This window comes from Panthera uncia, chromosome B1 (assembly GCF_023721935.1).
Source record: "Panthera uncia isolate 11264 chromosome B1, Puncia_PCG_1.0, whole genome shotgun sequence".
Classification (NCBI taxonomy): domain Eukaryota; kingdom Metazoa; phylum Chordata; class Mammalia; order Carnivora; family Felidae; genus Panthera; species Panthera uncia.
This window is the reverse complement of record NC_064811.1, coordinates 139037478-139048688: the sequence shown is the minus strand read 5'-3', so window position 1 is coordinate 139048688 and position 11211 is coordinate 139037478.

Sequence of the window (11211 nt, the reverse complement as noted above, 5' to 3'; positions counted from 1 at the left end):
TTTTTTTTTTTTTTTTTTTTTTTTTTTTTTTTTTTGCTTTTGGAAGCATAAAATCAATGCTCCCAAAAATAAGTCACAGAGAAACTTATGTTGATTTCAGTCAGTGAATCAGCCAACATGTGTCAAATGACTTGTTTGATGAATATACTGTGATAGGTTAGGAGTTGCGGGGAGTAGTAGAAATAATAAAAAGCTTAAGCCAAGAGTTCTGCCTTTAAGAAACTTGTAGCGGGGCACCTGGGTGGCTTAGTCGGTTGAGCATTCGACTTTGGCTCAGGTCATGATCTCGCGGTCTATGAGTTCGAGCCCTACCTCAGGCTCTGTGCTGACGGCTCAGAGCCTGGAGCCTGCTTCGGATTCTTTGTCTCCCTCTCTCTGACCATTCCCCACCCATTCCCTCTCTCTCTCTCTCTCTCTCTGTCAAAAATAAATAAAACATTTTAAAAAAATTTAAAAAAAAAGAAACTTGTAGCTAACTTCAGACACAAGAAATAAATCCAGTATATTAAATCAAATTAATTAAACAAAAATACCAGACAACAAAGTCTTCACAAATAAGATGAATACTGACTTGAGCACTTAAGAAAGAGAAAGCACATAGTAGGAAAAGAGAATGTATTCATGGACAGTAAAGGGGGATTTTAGACAACAAATGACTTGAAGACAGGTAATAAGAAACAAAGCCAAGATGTTAATGTGAAGGTCAGATTCTAGAGATCCTTGAATAGATTCTGGGCTTTATATGAAGTAAGTAGACAAGTATTAGAGGAATATGCTGTCTGTATGTATATGTGTGTGTGTTTGGGCAGGTAGTGGAGTACAAACTCTACTGTAAGAATTTCAATCTGGCATTGGTGTGCAAAATTAGCAGATGGAAGAGACTGGAAGCAGGAAGATGAGTTGGGAAACTATCTTATCCCAAGAGTTCGTGTGTGAGACGACAAAACTTGAAATAGAGCAGAGTGCTATTAATGAAAAGAAAAGGCCAAATGGCAAAGATGAAATAAGCATGACTTGTTGACTAGTTGGACATGGAGGCAAAGGAACATAAGTCGTCAAACACCCCAGGGTTTTGAACCTAAGAACATGGTGATAGAATTGATAAAAAGAAGAAAAAAAATCACATGAGCTAAATGATAATGGGTACGGTTGCAGGCCTGCAGAGTTTGCAGTAATAGCAGGATACCGAAGTGAAATGTCCAGCAGGAAGCTGCAGATAAGGCAGGACAAGGCCACTTGGTACAAAGATACAATCACTCATAGAGTTATCCAACCCTGAAGAAACAGGTAATGCAACTTTCTGTGGCCAGCTACTTTGTTGTAAGAGGTAAACTCTCCCGTGTGTTCGCCACATTTTTCTATGCATAGGTTGCCGGCCCTGTTTTGTTACTTGTTAACTTCTTAGTTGCTGATTTTTTTTTAATTAGGGACATAGTACGTGATTCTATTCTTACAGTAAAAACTCAGACCATAAAGTGAAATCTCCCACTGACCTCTTCCCAATCCCTTCCCAGAGGTAAGCCATTAACCGTTTTATGTATGTCCTTTCAAACATTTTTCTGTGCGGTTACATGTGGATATAGTACATACAGAAACACATGTGTTTGTATTTGTTTGGTTTACATAAGCGGAAACACGCTGCATGGTACCATCAGCCCATTAGCAGCTGCTAAGGAAATCTTACTGCCAATTTGCTGTAGCTGTGGGGAACCCAGGCAGGGATAGCTCGGCTGCCAGTTGCCAATACATCCAAGATTTTAACTGATACTAATTTCAGGGAAAATTCTGAACATCGGAAGTTTGGCTAATGCATTAGATTAGATTCAACAGTACCTCGCCAGATAGATACTCCATTTCGTCTCGGTACCACAGACGATTTTTCCCTCCCCTCTCACCAAAACACACACTCTTTTAGAAATCATATTTTTGTCCTCATCTTTAGGCAATAAGATTCAAGTCACTACTTCTCCAGTAATTTTTTTTTAATGAGTTACATTACCAGAAATCCTTAGTATTTCTAGATTCTCTATTTCTGTTTTTTTCATCTCTTTCTAATCTGTACCTTGTCTCTCCATACTTTTTTCATTCCAGTTACTGCTTTTAATTGTTTTCAAGTTTATTTATTTACTTAGAGAGAGCGTGCACACAAGCAGGGAAAGGGCAGAGGGAAAGAGAGACAGAATCCCAAGCAGGCTCTGTGCCATCAGCACAGAGCCAGATATGGGGCCCGAACCCATCAACTGTGAGAACATGACCTGAGCTGACATCAAGAGTTGGAGGCTTACTCTTAAAAACTGAGAATAAACTGAGGGTTGACGGGGGGGTGGGAGGGAGGGGAAAGTGGGTGATGGGCATTGGGGAGGGCCCCTGTTGGGATGAGCACTGGGTGTTGTATGGAAACCTATTTGACAATAAATTTCATATTTAAAAAAAAGTAAATAAAAAAAAGAGTTGGAGGCTTAACCAACTATGCCATCCAGCCTCTCCAAGCGACTGCTTTTAAAAAGAAGGCTTTCTCTTTAGAACTCAGAGTATGGGACTGCCTGGGTGGCCCAGTTGGTTAAGCGACCAACTCTTGATGTCGGCTCAGATCATGATCTCATGGTTCGTGAGATCTAGCTCCATGTTGGGCTCCGTACTGACAGTGTAGAGCCTCCTTGGGGTTCTCTCTCTCCATCTCTGTCTGTTCCCCTACCCCGACTTGCTCTAACGCACGCACTCTCTCCCTCACTCTCTCAAAACAAATAAATTTTTAAAAATTTTAAAAATAAAACTCAGGGTATGAGGAAGATCTAGAAGATTTGAGTTATGGTTGATAGCTGTTCATTCTATATTGGTCAAAAGCTGCTGAAATTTCAAATTTCATTCTTTTGTGTTTTTGTTCCTGGTTAAACTTTCCTAAAACCATAGTAATTACATGCCTACTTATAATGATTTACTGATTTACTTTAAAGCGTATTTAAATATTGCAGCAACATGCATTTTATTTAGCACAATCTTTTTTTAAAGTTCTAACTGTGGGAAGCTATATATGCTCATAATTACAGTTTATTTGAATGTGTAATATTTTTGGAAAGTGAAGTACCATACTTTGGGGGGGTGGAATGAAAATAATTTATGTATTTTTAAATGAACTAAAGATTTTTTTAAATGTTCAGTATCTAGGGTAATTTTTAAATTCGTTGGTTCTATTTTATATTTTAAGCCTTGAATAAAAATATCTTTATACAATGAAATCTCACTAATGTTTTCAAAATCCATATCATGTGACCACCTCTAACTACTTTGGTAATTGTGGTGATTAAAATATCATTGAGAGATTTTTTTTCTTATACTGAACTCCATACAAAACCACTTTTGCAAGTAAGTGGATGTGTCTTTCAAAAAACTAGCTGAAAATTATTTACATTTATCAGTAACTAATTATAATCATGGTATTAGAAAAGTATGGCTAAAGCCACTTTGATAACTCATCCAGTCTGTTAGTTTCATATGGGAGTATGACCAACCCTATAAACATTCAGGATATATTTCAGAATGTTCCCCAATAACTCATTCCACACTTTTACAGTCCTTTTCAAGATTTAGTACCTAGCACTGTGTTTACTTTGGAGACAGATGCAAAAAATAACCTGTCTGGGAACAGCTTGTCTACCCTGAGGAAATGAGATATACATACCTAAAATTATAGGGCAATATGGTTTATGACTGTAAAGATATTATGAGTTGGATTATTCCAGAAACACCTTTTGGAAAGTAATAATTTGATTTGAGCCTTGGGGGACATGTAAGATTTACATTAGTAGAGAAGAAAAGGGAACAGTTTCCTCACATAGGGAAGGAAAAAACAAAAAACAGAAAACAAAAAACAAATGGTAGATGTGGGAAAAATTGTAGGTCTACCCTAACTGGAGTTTAAAAAGAATAGGTGAGATTGAACAGGTAAGACAAGGTATTTTCCCAGAGGACCCCCAAGGCCTCAGTGTGGGATGGTTGACAATTGGTCTAATAAACTAGAAGACTGAGGATTTTTAACAAGTGAGTAAAACATTCAGGCATTACTTTATTAAGATTTATCTGGCTGAGGTGGATAGACCAAGTTGTAAGTTGGAAGGTTTTAGAAGGACAGACATTGATTAAAGATGGCTTTACACGTGTATCAAAAGGTTTAAAAAATACATATGTCCTGGGGCACCTGGGTGGCTCAGCTGGTTAAGCGTCCAACTTCGGCTCAGGTCATGATCTCACTGATCGTGAGTTCAAGCCCCTTGTCGGGCTCTGTGCTGACAGCTCAGAGCCTGGAACCTGTTTGAGATGTTGTGTTTTCCTCTCTCTCTGCCCCTCTCCTGCTCAAACTCTGTGTCTGTCTCAAAAATAAAGAAACTTTAAAAGTTGTTTTAAAAATATATATGCCCTGTGACACAGCAGTTCCACTTTTAGGAATTTATCCTAAAGAAGTAATCATAGATGCAGATAAGTCAGCTACCAGGATATTTAATGCAGTGTATTTCAATAACAATAAATTGGAAACTTACATTGGTGACCAAATGTTATTATAATACCAACATATAGTGGCCTGTTATGGGACCATTAAAATTGATACGTTATAAGACTACTTAATGTCATAAAAACACGACATACTGTTGACAGGAAAAGAAAGTTACAAAATTTGTGTATAGTATGATCCTGTGCATGTAAAAGGAAAAAAAGGTGTGTGTGTGACAGAAAGAGAGAGAGCATCTCTGTGTGTAACTGATAAACTGAGCAAATAGGACACATTTTGATTGGGTGAAAAATGCAATTTTTATCTTCCAATGTCCTTTTAAGTGTGTGTTCATTGGTGTTCCTGCCCTAAGGTGAAGTGTGGGAGAGCCCCATCACTTTCAGGAAACAAAAATTTCTTCAGCCAGTTACAGTTCTACAAAAACCACAACTCAGTCTCAATAGTCAAAGTTCCAATCCTGGCTTTGTGCTAATTTTTCTTCTCCCCCACCGCCACCCCCCACCCACTTCTCTGACTACTTCCATCTGAAATCTCGCAAAGGGAAAAGTTGGAGAGGGAGTAAGATCCCTCAGCAATACTCTTTAGACTTTGGATGGCTAATCAGGAAATTTGCATTCGAGAACCACCTCTGTGTATCAAACTAGTAAATTAACCACACCAATTTTTCATCACCTCATGTGAAAAATGGAACTAATAACACTTGGCCTACCTACATCTTAGATTTATTAGGCACATCAAATTATATCGCAGAAGCAGAATTACTTTGCAGAGTTGAAAAGTGTTTTAGCAGTGCATTAGGAGATACAACCCACTAGACGAGGGATCCAGAAGCCAAATGCCGACAGGAGGCCAGGAAGGTAACATAAATGGCTATATCATTGAAGATGTGAGGTCGTAAATAGCAACTGTAACAACGGGCATCTGACCTTAATGTTGAGGATGTGGTACACAGTGGTAGGGAAGATGGTACGAAGGATGGAGAGCTCGTGCCCAGTGAGAGGGAACAGCTGCCCCTCAGATCGAAGCAGCTCGTGCCATGGAGACATGCAGGCCGTATTGAGATGCTCTGATATTTCAAGGGAAGTCCCAATTTCTGATTTTTTGTGAAATCTAATTTTCCAATATTGACAACTGATTTAAATACCAAACGCAACATAGACCAACAATGTGTGATTTGAATTTACAGTGAACAAAGGCTAGATTCAGGCCCCACGACATCACTTCATAATCCTGCGCTAGACTACAAACAACTTGAGGGCAGAGATCTTGACTTTTATCTCTGTGGTCCTGATATTTTATATAATGTCTGACATAGCTGGTGCTTAATATACGCTGGCAAAATGATAGATGTGCACTGCTAAATTGAAAGACTGTTTCTACACATGAAGTCATCCAACAACTCAAGACTGCCTCGTCATAAGGGTTTTTTTTTAATATATATATAAATTTAATTGTAACAATCCTCCCTTTTATTTTCCCAACCAGTCAGAGTAGGGGAAACAAGTAGAAGACAGCTAAAGGAATACCTGCAACATAAAAGGTGAATGTGAGCAAAGAGTTACATTAAATAAATAAATTGTAAGAGGTTTTGTTATTTCTGGTGCTTTGTTTAATCTCCTATAAGGAGATTGGGTTTATCTGATTGAAGTGGGTGGATTTAGTGAACTAAAGAGGTAGGTGAGAAGAACAGCACCTAACTTAGGGGATGTGGGTGTCTGTTGTGGGGACCACGAGTAGTCAGAGAAGACTTCCTAAGGATGTGTTGCCATTTAATTCAACAAGTGATTTAATTGAACAAATATCTATTGAATATTTACTATGGAATATATCAGTGAGCAAAACAAAGACTCTAATCCTCATGGAACTTCTATTTTGCTGGTGGGGACAGACAGACAATAGACATAATGTATTAGAGAATTATATAGTACCAGGGAGCCTGAGTGGCTCAGTCGGTTAAGCATCTGACTTCGGCTCAGGTCGTGATCTCACGGTTTGTGGGTTCGAGCCCCACATCAGGCTGTGTGCTGACAGTTTAGAGCCTGGAGCCTGCTTTGGATTCTGTGTCTGTCTCCCTTTCTCTCTGCCCCTCCCCTGCTCATGCTCTGTCTCTCTCTGCCTCTCAAAAATAAATAACTGTGGAAAAAAGTATTTTAAGAAAAAAAGAAAATTATGTAGTATGTTAGATGGTATGATGGTCAATTTTATGTGCTGGTTGGCTAGGCTATAGCCCCTAGTTATTCAAACACTGATCTAGGTGTTGCTGTGAAGGTTATCCTGGATAATCTGGGTAGACCTGATTCAATCAGTTGAATGACCTTAAGCATAGAACTGAGGTTTCTCCACAGAATGAGAAATTCTGTCTACAGACTTCAACTTCAACTCACATTGGCAAGTTCTAGCCTGCCCTTCCTGACAGCCTGCCCTGTGGATTTTGGACTTGCCCAACTAGCCCCCATAGCTGCGTAAGCCAATTCCTTATACTATATTTAAAAAAAAGTCATTTGTGTTTGTATCAAACTACTGCCACGAAACAAACCACCCTCCAAATTTAATGACTTCATCACCATTTGCCCAAGATTCGGTGCACTGGCAATTTGGATTTAGCTAGGGTAGTTCATCTCCCCTCCATGCCATGGCAGCTGGAATCACTCATGTGTTTGCAATCGTTTGGCAAGCCAGCTGGGCTGGCTACCACCAACCAAATGGCCTCATTCACAGACAGGTCTAACAGCTGAGTGAGGTGGCGGGGCCTCTGGGACAGCTGTCTTACCAGCAGACTAGCCCAAGCTTCTTTAGGTGATGGCTGGGTTCAAAAAAGCAGCAAGCAACCCAGTGCAAATACTCCATGTTCAAGCACTCATCAAGCCTCTGCTTCTGCCATTGGCCAAAGCAGGCCATATGGCCAAGCCCAAAATCAATGTGGGAGAACACATTACAGGGGCCTGGGTTTAGAGATGCATGACTCATTGGGTTTGCCATTACTTCAACAACCCACCATAGGGGCGCCTGGGTGGCTCAGTCAGTTGAATGTCTGACTCTTGTTTTCAGCTCAGGTCATGATCTCACGGTTTGTGCTTGAGATTCTCTTTCTCCCTCTCTCTCTCTGCCCCTCCCCCACTCACTCTGTCTCTCTGAAAATAAATAAACTTAAAAAGATAATAATAATTGGCTAGGATTTGAGCCAAATGTGACTTCAGGGACTGTGCTCTTAACCACTAAGCTCTACACGAGGGAAAGCTGTGGGAGAGAGACCAGAGGGGTGAGTTGGGGCAGATGGTGATGGGCCCTGAACACCGTCAGGGTCGTTTCCTCCAGGTCCATGCAAACTGCAACAGCAGGTATAGGAAGCAGCAGGTAGAGGATTTGTGGGCTGGGATTCCTGAAAAAAGAGAGAAAAGCTTTAACCAAGAAATAGAGCCAGAGTCATAGCCTGGGAGAAAATGAACCCTGGACCAAACCACAGAAGGCAGGTGGTGGCATAAATAGATGTCAGCATCTAGAAGTAGATACTGAAGAAGGTCAAGAGAAAGGAGTGAAAACAGTGTTCTAGACGTTGCTGCAGACAAACCAGAAGTTAATTTTGCATCTTTAGGGTGAGGTACCCCTAAAAACTGGCATCTGCTTTTGTAACAATTTGTCTGGAGTCATGCTCATCATAGCAGAAATAAATTCAGTTTTACTCCGTTTTCGTGAGGGTGCGGGTGTATGTAAAAGCCGGGAATAGTGGATGTGCCGAAATAACAGTGAGCAGCTTTGAGCAGCCTCTGAGTGTATTTATAGATATCAAGCACACGAAACACGCCCACATCATACACCCTCTCCCCAGGAATCCAGGATGTATGCAGAATAATACAAGGTGTACATTTGGCAGTCTGTACCACACAGGGGTGTGCTGGGTGTAATAATTTTAAAAATCCTTTATCATACCTGACCAGTATTTTATCAAAGCTATATGATGAATGATTAAAAGGCTTGTAGACAGAATCATTTTGAATGCACAATTTTTCTTTTTTCCAACATTGGTGCGACATAATCTGTCTGGATCTCTTTTTTTTTTAATTTTAATTTTTTTATTTTTTAAATTGACATCCAAGTTAGTTAGCATATAATGCAACAATGATTTCAGGAGTAGACTCCTTAATGCCCCTTACCCATTTAGCCCATACTCCCTCCCATAATCCCTCCAGTAACCCTCTGTTTGTTCTCCATATTTCTAAGTCTCTTATGTTTTTGTCCCCTTCCCTGTCTTTATATTATTTTTCTTCCCTTCCCCCATGTTCATCTGTTTTGTATCTCAAAGTCCTCATATGAGTGAAGTCATATGATTTTTGTCTTTCTCTAACTGACTAATGTGGCTTAGCATAATACCCTCCAGTTCCATCCACATAGTTGCAAATGGCAAGATTTCATTCTTTTTGATTGCCAAGTAATACTCCATTATCTTCTTTATCCATTCACCCATCTTCTTTATCCATTCACCCATCGATGGACATTTGGGCTCTTTCCATACTTTGCCTATTGTTGATAGTGCTGCTATAAACATAGGGGTGCATGTGTCCCTTCAAAACAGCACACCTGTATCCCATGGATAAATGCCTAGTAGTGCAATTGCTGGGTCATAGGGTAGTTCTATTTTTAGTTTTTTGAGGAACCTCCATACTGTTTTCCAGAGTGCCTACACCAGTTTGCATTCCCACCAGCAGTGCAAAAGAGATCCTCTATCTCCACATCCTCGCCAACATCTGTTGTTGCCTGAGTTGTTAATGTTAGCCATTCTGACAGGCGTGAGGTGGTATCTCATTGTGGTTTTGATTTGTATTTCCCTGATGATGAGTGATGTTGAGCATTTTTTCATGTGTCCATTGGCCATCTGGATGTCTTCTTTGGAGAAGTGTCTATTCATGTCTTTTGCCCATTTCTTCACTGGATTATTTGTGTTTTGGGTGTTGAGTTTGATAGGTTCTTCATAGATTTTGGATACTAACCCTTTATCTGATATGTCATTTGAAAATATCTTTTCCCATTCTGTCGGTTGGTTGCCTTTTAGTTTTGCTGATTGTTTCCTTCGCTGTGCAGAAGCTTTTTATTTTGATGAGGTCCCAGTAGTTCATTTTTGCTTTTGTTTCCCTTGCCTCTGGAGATGGGTTGAGTAAGAAGTTGCTGTGGCCAAGATCAAAGAGGTTTTTGCCTGCTTTCTCCTCGAGGATTTTGATGGCTTCCTGTCTTTCATTGATCTTTCATCCATTTTGAGTTTATTTTTGTGTATGGTGGAAGAAAGTGGTCCAGGTTCATTCTTCTGCATGTCGCTGCCCAGTTTTCCCAGCACCACTTGCTGAAGAGACTGTCTTTATTCCATTGGATATTCTTTCCCGCTTTGTCAAAGATTAGTTGGCCATATGTTTGTGTGTCCATTTCTGGGTTCTCTATTCTGTTCCATTGATCTGAGTGTCCATTCTTGTGACAGTACCATACTGTCTTGATGATTACAGCTTTGTAGTATAGCTTGAAGTCTGGGATTGTGATGCCTCCAGGTTTGGTTTTCTTTTTCAAGATCGCTTTGGCTATTTGGGGTCTTTTCTGGTTCCATACAAGTTTTAGGATTATTTGTTGTAGCTCTGTGAAGAATGCTGGTGTTAACTTTGATAGGGTGTTGCATTGAATATGTAGATTGCTTTCGGTAGTATCGACATGTTAACAATATTTGTTCTTCCTATCCAGGAGCATGGAATATTTTTCCATTTTTTTTGTGTCTTCTTCAATTTCTTTCATAAGCTTTCTATAGTTTTCAGTGTATAGATTTTTCACCTCTTTGGTTAGATTTATTCCTAGGTATTTTATGGGTTTTGGTGCAACTGTAAATGGGATCGATTCCTTGATTTCTCTTTCTGTCGCTGATTGCTGAGGCTAAGACTTACAATACTTTGTTAAATAACAGTGTTGAGGGTGGACATCCCTCACTTTTTCCTGACCTTAGGGGGAAAGCTCTCAGTTTTTCCCCATTGAGGATGATATTGGCATTGGGTCTTTCATATATGGTTTTTATGATCTCAAGTTATACTCCTTCTATCCCTACTTTCTTGAGGGTTTTTTATCAAGAAAGGATGCTGCATTTTGTCAAATGCTTTCTCTGCATCTATTGAGAGGATCATGTGGTTCTTGTCCTTTCTTTTATTGATGTGATGAATCACGTTAATTGTTTTGCGGATATTGAACCAGCCCTGCATCAGGTATAAATCCCACTTGGTCGTGGTGAATAATATTTTTAATGTATTATTGGAACCAGTTGGCTAATATTGTGTTGAGGATTTTCACATCCATGTTCATCAGGGAAATTGGTCTATAGTTCTCCTTTTTCGTGGGATCTTTGTCTGGTTTTGGATGTCTGGATCTCTTAATGTCAAGATATATCAGTTGTGACCTCAGGTGAATGGATTAATGATAAGATGGCAAAGGGTTGAAACTATTCCTTTTTACTCCATTCAGTTCTCTACCATCACTTTTAACAACAACAACAAAAATAGATTGCTTTTATGGTCAAGAAAACCTTACTTAAAAAAAAAAAAAACTAATGGAATCTAGACAGAACTGTCTGGCTCTGTTAGTATGAAACACAAGCAGAGAATTATCAGGGAACAGGGGGTACAGGTACTTTTGTCAGAGGGGTACTCCCCCAGTGCTCCACGCCCCAAATATTGGGAATGGAGTCA